This window comes from Castor canadensis, chromosome 7, assembly GCF_047511655.1.
Source record: "Castor canadensis chromosome 7, mCasCan1.hap1v2, whole genome shotgun sequence".
In the NCBI taxonomy this organism is placed as follows: Eukaryota; Metazoa; Chordata; class Mammalia; order Rodentia; family Castoridae; genus Castor; species Castor canadensis.
In genome coordinates this window covers 118,213,053-118,226,010 of record NC_133392.1, presented here as the reverse complement: position 1 = coordinate 118,226,010, position 12,958 = coordinate 118,213,053, and the positions used below count along the sequence as shown (strand labels likewise).

General features: G+C 38.5%; 1 long non-coding RNA gene across 1 annotated transcript in view; it reads left to right on the top strand.

Annotated features, from left to right (window-relative positions):
• Positions 1-10,225, top strand: part of LOC141424936 (uncharacterized) — a 158,588-nt gene extending 148,363 nt beyond the window's left edge. The window contains exon 6 of the long non-coding RNA XR_012449902.1: positions 10,054-10,225. This is a non-coding gene — a long non-coding RNA (uncharacterized lncRNA). The remainder of the gene's footprint in view (positions 1-10,053) is intronic.
• Positions 10,226-12,958: the final 2,733 nt, after the last annotated feature.

The following is a 12,958-nucleotide window of genomic DNA, read 5'->3' as shown; positions in this document are numbered from 1 at the left end:
TGTACATTCTACCTCCTAAAAATCTACCTACTTCTCCCCTCCCTAAGTTACTACCCTTAATCATGACATAAGTATTTACCTTAGAAACTTTCACATTAACATCCCTAAATCCACTCTGTACACTGAAGTGAGTGACCTTTTTATCTAGCAGTGTCACTTCTTGACCTAACACTCTATTGGCCTCCCTATTATATTGGTACAAAGTCCCAAATCAGTGTTCATGAAACCATCTCTGTGACCATTTTAGGGCCCACTTTCCCCCTTTTTCTCTTTTTCTCTAGCTTGCCTTCCAGCCTTTCCATGCACTTAGAGACGTCTTGCCTGGTTAACCCTTAGACTTCAGATACCAGTCTGAATTTCATCTACATAGGTTCACCCTCTGGAACCTTCTAAGTTCATTTTCTCTTTTATTTAGTCCCTGGAACTCTGTAATTAACATCTTCTTTCACTCAACAACCTTGTAATCCATATCTATTGTCCTCTATTGCATGCTCTGTGAGAAGTGGGTGTGACTCTATCTTATACTCTAGTATCCCAAACACCAAGTCCAATGGTCAGCACATAGTGGGTGTGCAGTTAATACATGATGAATGAATGAATGCATGAATGAAAGGATTAACTCTCCAACTGAGAATATGAGCTGTACATAAAATCTGAGACTTCTGCTACAGAGAGCTTCTAATTCACCTTCCTTACAGTTTGCTACACTTGGGAAACTTAGAATTCAAGTATCAAGTGTGGTTTGTTTTGTGCTATTTAATACATTTTTTGTCTTCCCAAAATGAATAGTACCTTTGTAAACAATAGGTGATGGAGAGTGGGTTTTTGGATTCATTAGCATTGGTAACATGATGAATAGAATCATTGCATGCAACATTTTGGCCACGTTTTTCCCTTTCCATTGCCAAATATTAAATGTGTGCTGGCTTAACTTCCTACTAATGGTCCTCCTTCAATGATAAATAACCACAAGGCTAGCATATGTGCCTGAGTGTTGGCAGCAATATTTATATATAAACACAATATGCCTAGATGTAGCAACTAAGACCAGCAGAGTGCTTGAAGAGACTCTGGGAATCATTAAACACAACCCTCTTACTTCACAGATGTGAACCATGCTCTTCAGGTCAAGAGGGTAGATTAAGAACATGCTAACATTACTTCTTCTGCAATTCAAACTCACAGAAATTCTAGATAAAACACTGTTTTTTTTTTTTTTTAACATACAACCCAACTACAAAGCAGGGAAGGGAAATCACTATGCCAGAAATTCAGAGGGAAGTCCAGTGGAAACTGAAGCTGAATTGCTCTTGAGAGAATTGGGTCCAACACAAGTTATAGGAACAAAAGTTTCAATGCTCATGTTAGGAAAGGTTTGGGTACCAAACTCAGATAATTATAGGGAGCTGAAGCTAGGACACTTGCATGGACCTAGCAATTGGAATAGACTTTCCATCCCTGAAAGAAGAGCTGAAAAATTCCAGCAGGTAGTATATACCAGGCCATACCCAGAAGCAAGCCTATCTACCCTGGCTGAGGATGGGAACCAGCATGAAACAGGAATTTGAAAATTGGGTCTTACTAGACACAACTAACTTGTCAATGAAAAACCAAAGTCTAGAAACTAACATGGAGCCCAATATTAGGAATAAACTCTGTGGTGTCAGGTCAAGGACAACCATTAAAGTACCTTGCAAGCTTTGCATAGGACGTCAGATGATACTTTAGGGGACATGGCATCCTGCATAGACAAGACTTGGGGAAAAAGAGTGAGATGACCACTGGTGGGTCTAGGGATATTTGGTTCTTAGGGATATTTGGGGTGCAGGAGTAGCATGCAGACTGCTATGGTGGATTTCAGCTGCCTGAGCTGGTGGAGTAGGTGGGGCTCTGAAGCAGGAGCCAGCAATTCTTGGCCCACATCTGGTATTGTACTGCTGCTTCCTAAGAAGTTCTTGTATTTATAAAGGGAAGTAAAGAAAAGATAAGTGGAATATGTAACTGGGATTTTAAGTGACTTGCAAAGATTAAAATATTTATTGTCTGCCTTTTACAGAAAATGTTTGCTCAACCCCTGCTCAGGAGGATATTTAGAAGTCACTGAGAAAACCCCACCTCTCTTGTCTATCGATGCCTTTGAATCTCTGTACACTACTGTTAATTTTTGCAGAGGAGCTTTGTAAATCTCCTTGCCAAATTTTTATGTTCCCATAAAAACTTAAGATGCAATATGATGGTATAGTGAGAGAAAAAATATATGCTTTGTGTTTAATTATACTTGGTTTAAAATTCCAGCTATGCCATATACTGGCTAGGTCATTGGATAAAATATTTAACCTCTCAATTTCAAGGACATAATTTGTTGAATTAGAATAGTAATAGTTATCTCACTGAGTTAACATAAATGTCAAATTACACAATGTAGTTGAAACATACATAAAGCACGTGGTTTCACTCTCAATGTTTAGTACGTATCCAGTATATGTAATTGGAATTAATGGAAGAGGTTATTTCCAAAATAGAATGGTCATGCTAGAAAGGGTAGTGTGAAGATCAGTTCCAAGGAATGCAGCAAAACCATTAACCAAATAATAATAATAATAATTGGTGAAGAGGTGAGGCATGGAAATCAGGAGCAAGTTAGGAAGCAGGGTGCACATTGAATCCAGACAAGCCTCATCATTGAGTCTAAGGATGATAACAGAGTTCCAGGAGCTCACTCTATAGTGCCAGTTACGAGGCCTGGAGACAGTTTGATGACTTAGCAGGGGCTGGCTCCCAAGCCAGTGCCTGTTTCTGTAACTATGATTTTAATGGAACCCAGCCACACCCATTTGTTTACATAGTATCTGTGGTTACTTTTGCACTACAATGACAGGGCTGAGTAGTTGCATCAGAGATCAGGTTTCTAGCAAGGCCTAAACTATTTACTATCTGGCACTTTTAGGAAAAGTTGGCCAACCCCAGGCTTAAAGGAATATGCATGCTTAGTCAACCTCTTACCACCCTTTAACTGATGAGGCCAATCTTATGCCTTTCAGCCACACCAACCCATCATGCAGCAGGGGAATTAAGATTATCCCAACCACTTCCAGCCCACTCATTACAAGTGTCATCAGCTACCTTGCTTGTTTCCAACTAGTGATGACCTTCCTTCTTACTTCTAGCTTTTTAGAATTTATGATTTGTGTTCACCTCTTAAAACTGATCGTTAAGCCTGATGCCCTAGTTAAATATTTGAAACATGCCCAAGATTCAAATTGTGTTTCCTTCTGTCTCTTCTTGCTCTGTCCTCTTGTGTAAATGTCCTGTCTTACCCAGACCTAGCACTCTATTAGGGAAGAAGACACTGGAATCCTTCTGAGAACAAGGATCATGTCATTCCTGCTTTTGTTTGTTTGTTTGTTTGTTGTCTTCACAATTGCTGACACATAGAATTAGAGAAAAAGTCTTAAATAAGTAAACACTGAAGACAGGAAAATCTAGTACTTCACAGAAAACAAGACACTAAAGGCAAAAAGGTAAGAAGAAAGGTTCATATGGCCCCTTGGCTTCACAGGAGCCAGTTGGTTGTAGGATAGTGGTAAAAAGTGAGGTGGGAGCAGTAGGAAGGATTGAGAACCAATATGGCTATGTGTATATGTTAAGATGTAAGATTTGGCCTTGGAGGAAACCAAACAACTTAGGGTCACAGCAGGGACAACCCTTTTTACTGTATCATGTTCTTTCCATGTCCTATGATTTGAAGGTAGAAAGAAAGAAGATGGCAGGGATGGAGGAAAAAAAGGAGAAAGTTCAGGATCATGTCATCCATTTCCCACCATGGTGGACATCGGAGTTCAGGAAGCTGACCCTATAATCTCTAGACTCCCCTGCCAGCTGGCTTTCAGTTCAGTTTGGCAACAGGAGATCCGGGTAGAAGGTTGGAGGATATAAGGAAAGAAGATGCAAGAGTATTTCTGCTCCTCTCTTTCTGTTCCAGAAGTTTCTGACTGTGTCTGTCTTTCCTCTACTCTCATAATGTCCTTTGGCAACTCCTCCCTCCACATTCTCACTTCCTGCTGGAGCTCCTCTTTCCTGAGTTCTGCTAATATTCTCATTTCCCTTAGTTCCTACAGCTCTAGGAATGCTTTCCGTAAATTATTAATCCCGAAATTGCCTCACTCTCTTTGTTTCCCTTTCAAGTTCTTTTCAAAAGTTTACCATTAAACTTCCTGGGTAGGTTCTGTTTTTCTCATTGGACTCATATTAAAAGAGGGGAGAAAGAAGGCAAAAGAACCTGCATTTATTTATCTCAGCATCCCTACTACTTAGCATTTGCCCAACACAAAGCAAACACTCAACAAATATTCATTTACTTAAATTGTGGAACAAAATGAACATTCTTTCTTTTTCTTCCCCAACTCTTAGTAATAGTGAATCCATGTAACAAGGATGAAAGAGATAATAGAGATAAGAAAGTGTTTTGAAAATCCCTAAAAGTGAAAGAATTGCAGTTAGATAGGCTCACATGTCAGTGCTGGGGCCAAGGGAAACCACCTTCCCAAAAGAGTTGGTCTAGACAAGGCAGCAAATACACTGAAACATTGAAGCCACTCCAATTTTCTGGGGGAGATCAAATTTAGATAAAATGCTGAAATTCTAAAAGCCTGTGGTTCAAGTCAGAAGATGGATAGCTAGCGGTTATGAGCTGCCTGAGGCTCAGCAGGAGGTCAGGAAGACCTAAGGACAACAGATAGGGGCTCCTTCTTTCCAGTGTGGTATCCAGTTCCTGGACCCCAATCAAACCTCTATATGTAACAGGATGCATGGAGTGAGCTAAGAACTTAGAATCTGAAAATAGGATACTAATTTTTACTTTGCTTTTTAATGACATTGTAATCTTAATTAAGGTATGGCATCTGTAAGCTGCAGGTTTTTCTTTTTACATATAACACAGATAAAAGTCCTTGCATCATAAGAGAAACGTGACATTGAAATAAAATTATTTAATGCATTAATGGAAATATAGTAATATGGTTAAAAGATATGCAATAGATGTCAGATTTCAGGTGGAACCTCTGTTCTGCCCCTTATTAGTAAAATCTCTCTAACCAAGCCCAGTGTGGTGGCACATACCTGTAATCTAAGATACTTGGGAGGCAGAGGCAGAGGATCACAAGTTGGAGGCCAGTCTGGGAAAAGTTAGTGAAACTCTATCTCAAAAAATAAAACAAAACAAAAATGGCTAGGGGCTTAGCTGAAGTGGTAGAGCACCTGCATAGCAAGTAGGAAGTCCTGGGTTTGATCCCAAGCACCATAAAAAGCAGACAAAAACCAAAACCAAAACAAATATGCCTCTAATCATGGATTCTTCTGCTGAAAAAGAGGATAATAAGAACATTTATTTGATAATTTTGTCACAAAGACTAAGATAAATAATTTACGAATTGCTCAGCAAGGCACCTGGTACCTGAAAATACTCAACATCACCAAAATCAGTATGCCCCACTTTGCATGTGTGACACATGTTCACAGGCGTTCTTTAATTCTCACAACATTCCACAAGGTGAGCATTGCTAATGATATCATCTTAAAGATATTTTTACTGAGGTATAACTTGCCAGAGCTAACCTAACATCCTTGCCTACGTTGCTATTATTGTTGAAGTCCATTAAGAAGCCTGGTGCAGATCAATTGTTTTTAATCTATCAGTTTTCTATTTTTCATGTGTAAAAAGCCATTTATTCCCATCTATTATGTACTCCATTGTGGCTTAAAAGCCATTTTCTCAAGTGAATTAGGATCATTTTTCATGCTGATACACAAACTGGGATTTTTATTTTTGCTGTACAGATAGGAAAGGCTTTTTACTTTTTCATCTTTAGTGAAGACTTTGATTCAAAGATGTTGTATATTTTGGAGAGATTTTTTTAGTAAAAGCAATTAAATGTCATGTGTATTTTTTATGGTGAACCAGGGAAATGGTTGAGAAAGAGCAGTGATCCTGGCTTTGACTTGTCCAGGAAATAGGAGTTTAGGTCCAGCTCTGCAACCTTGAGCATACCCCAGATCTTTGTAGGACCTCAGATTCTTCATCGATAAAGCTGATAATAAGGAGTAATGTGAGTTTTGTCATCCATTTCAACCCTAAAATATGAACACTGTTTTAGCCACAATGTTGATGTCTGTTATAATGGTGATGGCAATAGAAAAAATTTGCTATGGGCACCTAAAAGCTTTCATTTGGTAGCACTAAAGTGAGCTTATATCCTGTGGTACTTGGCTTGCAGCAAAGTGTTAGTCTAAAATTACAACCCCTCAAATCACATTATTTCTATGTACTAGGCTAAGCCCTAACACTTGAAGTTTGAAATTTTTATGATTTTGGAGAGAGTAGACATCCTGTTTTCCAAGGAGAATGGGCCGTTTAGCAATTCACTTCTTTGCAAATCTACTCTCTCAAAATCATATTTTGATGAGTTAAGTGCAAATGAATAAAAAACATACAGGTTTCATTTTCACTGAAATTCACATGGGCTAAAACTATGGAGAAAGAAAAGATGGGGACTGGAAAGAGAGTGATAGCAAGACTACTCAAAAATAGGGAGGAATTCCATTGAAATAACAAATCTGGCATCATTATCTGAAACTGGCAAGTAAGGATTGTACCAAATTTCCTGTCACTCTGTGATAGCTAAAGGGACTCTTATGTCCCCAAAGGTTAGACTCCAAATGCAGCCCCATGAAGGGGAAAGAATCGTGGCTTTGGAATCAGACCACAGGCTGAGCCTTTGACTGGTAGTGTTACCCAGTGTGAGTCTGACCTCAGGTGCTCCATTTCTGGAATGGGAGCAAACAGGAAAGTTGACACCTATAACATTTGGTTATTGTGAGGCTTATTAATAATATATACAAAGATCCTAATAGCATACCTGGAGCATAGTGGTATCCACTTGTCTACTCTTATTTCTGCATCACGTGACACCTACATGATCACCAGGGGAGGCAGGGCCTCTGGTGGAGCCATCTCACATTAGGTGTTTGTGAATATATTTCATCAGTTCTGCCTTCCTTCTGTGGTTCATTTCTAAGTTCTGTGAAAAAGTGACAACCTGTAAAACTAATTGTAATGTGTGCTTTAGAATTACTGTGACTGAAAAGCAAATGTAGACAAATATGTTACATCTGGTGATAGGGAAAACAAAGAGAGAGGGAAATCTCCACTTTTCTCTTGTCTGTGGTCAGGATATGTTCCACACATGGCTCTTTTTGAGCCACGCTGGGCCACCTCACCCTCTGGTTTGTCCCATGTCTCCAGTCAGTTCCCCACAGCCAGGTATCTTTCTAGCTGTTTCTAAGGTTACTTTCTATTACTGCTTCTCTTCAGGACTTTGAGGTTGACTGGAAAGAAGGAATTATTTTAGGCCAAGTTTCCTACCCTCTGCCTGTCCCTGGGCCTGAATCTATCCTTTTTATGTGAACACTTAATCCCACCTCCTCACCCCCTTCCCTTAAGAGTAGGATGAAGAAAGGAGCAACTTGTAGTGTTGCTACTGCTGCTAGTTCTGACAGGTTAAGTGGGTTGAACTTTAAAATTCACCCTTTAAAACATTCTAAACCCTCAACCAAATTGCCTTTCAAGGACTAATCTTGCTGAAGTTCTAGGTCCTGTATATACACATATACTCTATGGCTTGCTGTTTTGTCTTTAAAATGTATTAGTGTGCCACGTTAGCCTAAGTGCTGGGCCACACACATCTGAAACCATGCCTTAGGGAGTTGGGGTGTAGACACCCTAGCTGGGTGACTTCTGCAGAGGTGTGAGGATCAAGTGACGCTAGTAGATGAACTGTCAAAAGACTGAAAATCATACATAGATTACTGCTTCCTCCTTACAGCTCCAGAAGAACAAACCTGTATGCGTTGTTTTTTATCAAACAGGGAGAGAAGTTATTAAAATAGAAATAATGACAATAAAAACAACAACAAAAAAAGCTGGGTATGGTGGTTCATTTCTGTAACCTAACACTCTGGAAGCTGAGGCAGGAAGATTGTGAGTTCAAAGCCAGCCTGGGCTACATAGTGAGATACTATCTCAAGCAAACAAACAAAAGTTGTCTTAGTCTGTTTTCTGGGAAATTCATCAAGAAAATAAATTCATTTCTCACAGTTTTAGAGGCTGGGGAGGCCATCTCAAGGTGCCAGCAATTTGAGAGGGCCTTCTTGCTGTATCATGATGCTATCATATGACTTGAGATCAGAACTCTCTTCTTCTTCTTATAAAACCAATATTCCCACCCTGGGAGTCATACCCTCATGGCTTCATCTAACCCTAATTATCTACAAAGCCCCCACTTCTAAATACCATCAGCATATGAATTTTGGGATTAAGTATGTGACACATGAATATTTGGGGTCACATTTAAGCCATAACCAGCACCCACCCATTTCCTGACATCTACTATTTACCAACATGATATGAAATGCTTCGCCTGCTTCAGCACTCTCAATCTCCTCAACAATTCTTAAGCATTATAATTTATCCCCATCCTACAGTTGAGGAAATAGAAGCTCAGAGGAGTGATATACCTAGTTCAAGGTCACACTGTTCATTTTTCAGAGCCAGGACTACATACGTGATGTTTTATTGAGCTCTTTCCAGTGATGAAGGATGGTGCAGTCTTTATTGGCTGTGTATGTGTGGATTGTAGATTAGAAATACGGTGGGAAGATAAGTGATAGAAGTGTCTTGGGAAGAAGCCCAGAACCTGAGCTCTGAAATCTAGGAAAGAAGCTAAGGATCAGAAGTGGGGAGGGCTGCTAGCAAATGAACACTGAAGGTGAGTTTGCATAGAAGGCAGCTCCATGATTTAAGCCAAGCGGCATCTTCTGTGGATGCCAAATCAGACCACCAACCACATAGAAAAGACCTTGTAAGCTTAATTTTGAAACTAAAAGATGACTCAGCTCCCAAAATGAATTAGTGAACCAATTAGTGAGCCACCACCTCAAATGAATCTCCTCTTCTTACCTATGGAGTGGGCCAGACAACAAAAATTTAAATTAAAAAAATATACAATTGAACTATGAATATCAATCATATGATATTCATATGAGGCAGGCACTGGATTAGGCACTTTCTATAAATATTTAACTCTTGTGACAAATATGCCTGCAAGGTGCAGAAAGTAGGATCATTTTTTGTTCAGTTACTTGGTAAGTGGCAGAATAAGACTTGTACCTAAAGTTCTGAGGGATACATTATATGAAAGTGTGAGTATAAGGAATTGTTAACTTGAATAACAGAAAACAAATAACAACAACAAGCTGTGGAAACTGCTTTTCTTCTTCCCCAAAGGCGAGAAGGTTACTCAGTAATGATGAGCAATAAGTGTTTATACCAAACTTTAGAGGGTTTAGCAAAGCAGTAAATTATTCTAAGATTCTCTGATTTTCTAAATCTAAAAAAATGCATAAATAAATAACTCCAGTTCACGGTATCTGACAATGCAAATTCATTTCATTCCTTTACACCATACGTGGAGCAGAGTACATGAGATAAGGGGGCTTCATCAGACTCACCATTACTCAATGGATTTTAAATCATGGGCCATTGTTTAAATATTACCACTGCTGCCCACCTTGTCTCCCTGCATGGACTGGCCAACTCTTACCTATCTTTAAAATACACCTGAGTCATCATTTTCTCCAGGGACGTCACTTCCCAGGGACAAGCCAGACAAGCCACCTATTTCATTACATCCCTCTCCCCCACCTATCCTCTATTAATATGATCGTGGCACCTGGGACTCGCCTGTGGTAGTATCCAACATGTTGTTTTTGTCATGTGTCCTCATCTGTGTGTGCTACATTCCCTAAGGCAGAGACTCCTCTTTTTAATCTATGCCTCAGCTCCTGGCCCATGACGCACTTAACAATGAGTGAAGGAATGAATGAATATAATTCTTTATTAGGACTCAAGCCTTGTTTCCCTGTTATTGCAGAATTCAGCCCCAAACCCATGCTTCTAAACTGTCTGTAATTTATCCTCTATATCTGTGTATTTCTTAGGTCAAAAGCTACAAAGCAGTGGCCTCCACAAGCATTCTAATCAAGATGATGTACCACAAAAGTGATCAGCTAACATGACATTAAAAAGGGCTTATTCCAAAGCCAGCTACTAGAGAAGTAAGGTGAATCAATTCCAAGGCTTTGCTTTTTATAGCAAATTCCATCAGTGAAATTGATGGTAGGTTTGTTTCCATGATATATGTTAGAGATAGATTTGTAAAATGCATAAGAATTGGCTGAAATATTTTGTAGATTTTCCCACAGTCTTAATTTTCACTCTGTCCACTCTGGTGTAACAGAATGTAAGATTTTAGCAAGGCCCACAGTCTGTACTTTTCAGAATGGTGCCATATTCTTTAGTCCTAGATGTTTCTATCCATTGGCTAAGAGGGAACTGGGCAGTTCCTTACAGTGTGGTGTTCACTGTAAGGGTCACAGAACCATGCCTCTGAAAAGCTGCTGTATTTACCTTGGGTCTACTTTTTTATTTAAAAATTATAAATTTTGTTTTTGATAACACACTTAATACAGAAAATATTACTTAAGTCATGTTAATTTTCTGAAAATCCTTTTTTCCAATCTACTTTTTATTATTTAATTTACATTTTTGACACATTAATTCACAGGGTATTGGGGTTTTCTGTGCTATGTCCACAAACGTATACATCATGCAATAATCAGTTCCATCCACCCTTCTACCCAGAAGTTCCCTCTCCCTACATCCTCCTTCATCTCTAAAAGTCTGTCTTAATTTCTTTCTGTTCTCCCTCTCCCTACCCTTCCTCATCTCCAGTGTCTATTATTCCATTTTGTACCTCTACAAGTTTAATTTACTGGTTTCCATACATGAGTGAGAACATGGTATTTCTTTTTCTGAGTATGGCTTGTTTCATTCAACATGTTTTCCAGATTCATCCATGTTGCTGCAAGTGATGGATTTCTTTTTATGGCAATGTATACTCAATTATGTAAATATACCCCATTTTCTTTATCTGTTCATCCACTGCAGAGCACCTGTGTTGGTTCCATATTTTGACTTTTGGGAACAGTGATGCAATAAACATGGGGTGCAAGTATCATTTGGTAGAAAGATTTTAACTCCTTTGAATACATATCCAGTAGTAGAATTATGGATCTTATGTAGTTGTATTTGTAGTTTCATGAGGAAAACCAACACTTTCCATAATGGCTATACTAATTTACAGTTCCACTAACACTGTAAAGAGTTCCCATTTCTCTGTGTCCTCACCAGCATTGTTATTTCTAGTCTTTTTGATGATAGCCTTTCTAAGTAGCATGAGATGATTTCTCATTGTTGTTTTGATTTGCATTTCCCTTGATGACCAGAGAAATTGACCATTTTTTTCATGTATTCATTACTCATTTGTATGTCTTCTTTTAGAAGTGTCTACTTAGGTCTATAGTCCATTTTTTCCATAGGGTTGTTTGTCTTTTTAGTGTTCATCTTTTTGAGTTCTTAATATATTCTGTAAGTCAAATATTTTCTTCCATTCTATGGGCCATTGTTTTTTTTTACTCAGTTGATTGTTTCCTTTGATAAACAGAAGCATCTAGTTTGCTGCAATCCTATCTATCTATTTTTACTTTTGCTGCCTGTGCATTTGGGGTCCTTTCTAAAAACTTGTTACATACACCAATGTCAAGAAGTGTTCCCCCTGTGGTTTTTTTTTTTTAGGCAATTTTATAGTTTCAGGTTTAAAATTTAGGTCATTGATTCATTTTAAGTTGATTTTGGGATATGGTGCAAGAAAGTAATCCAGTTTCATTCTGCACATGCATATCCAGTTTTTCCAGCATAGCACCATGTGTTTAAGAGGCTATCTTTTCTCCACAGTGTGTTCTTGGCTGCTTGGTCAAAACTCAGAAGACTGTATGAGCATGGGCTAATTCATGGGCTCTCTATTCTATATCATGGGTCTGCATGTTTTTAGGTCAGTTTCATGTTGTTCTAGTAACTATAGTTTTGAACTATGTTTTGAAGCCAGATATTATGTTACCTCCGACTTTATGAAGTTTTCTGCTATTTGTGTGTTTTTTTTCCTTGTTTGTTTGGTTTTGCTCAGGATCACTTTAGCTATTCTGGGTCTTTTGTGATTCTATATGTATTTCAGGTTATTTTTTCTATTTCTGTGAAGAAAGTCATTGGAATTTTGATGGGAATTACATAGACTCTATATACCACTCTGACCATTTTAATAATGTTGATTCTTCTGATCCATGAACATGGATATCCTTCCATTTTTTTGTGTCCTATATAATTTCTTTCATCACTACTTTATATCTCTTGTAGAGATTTTTCACTTCCTTGGTTAAGTGTATCCCTAAATATTTTATTTTTTGTAACTATTGTGAATGGAATTGTTTTCTTTACTTCATTTGTAGTAAGTTCATTGTCTGTACATGGAAATGCTACTCTTTTTTGTGGTGGTCCTGGGAATTTAATTCAGAACCTTGTGTTTGCTTTGAAAACTCTCTAAAATTGAGTCATGCTCCCAGTCCTTCTGTTTTTAGTTTGTTTTCAGGTAAGTTCTCATACTTTTGCCTGGACTGGCCTCAGACTATGATCCTTCTACCTCTGTTTTCATAGTAGCTGGAATGACAGGTGTGTGCCATCATATCTTGCTCATTTTTGAGACAGGATCTCATTAACTTTTTTGTTGGAGTTGGCTTTAAACTGTCATCCTTCTATTTCCACTTCTTGAGTAATTGGAATTACAGGCATGTTCTACCATACCTTGTGAAGTGCTGCCTTTTTTTGGCAGTACTGGGGTTTGAACTCAGGGCTCCACCCTTATTAGGCAAGTTACCTATCACTGGAGCTACTCCACCAACCCTATTATGTGTTGGGTATTTTTGAGATAGGGTCTCCTGAACTATTTGCCTG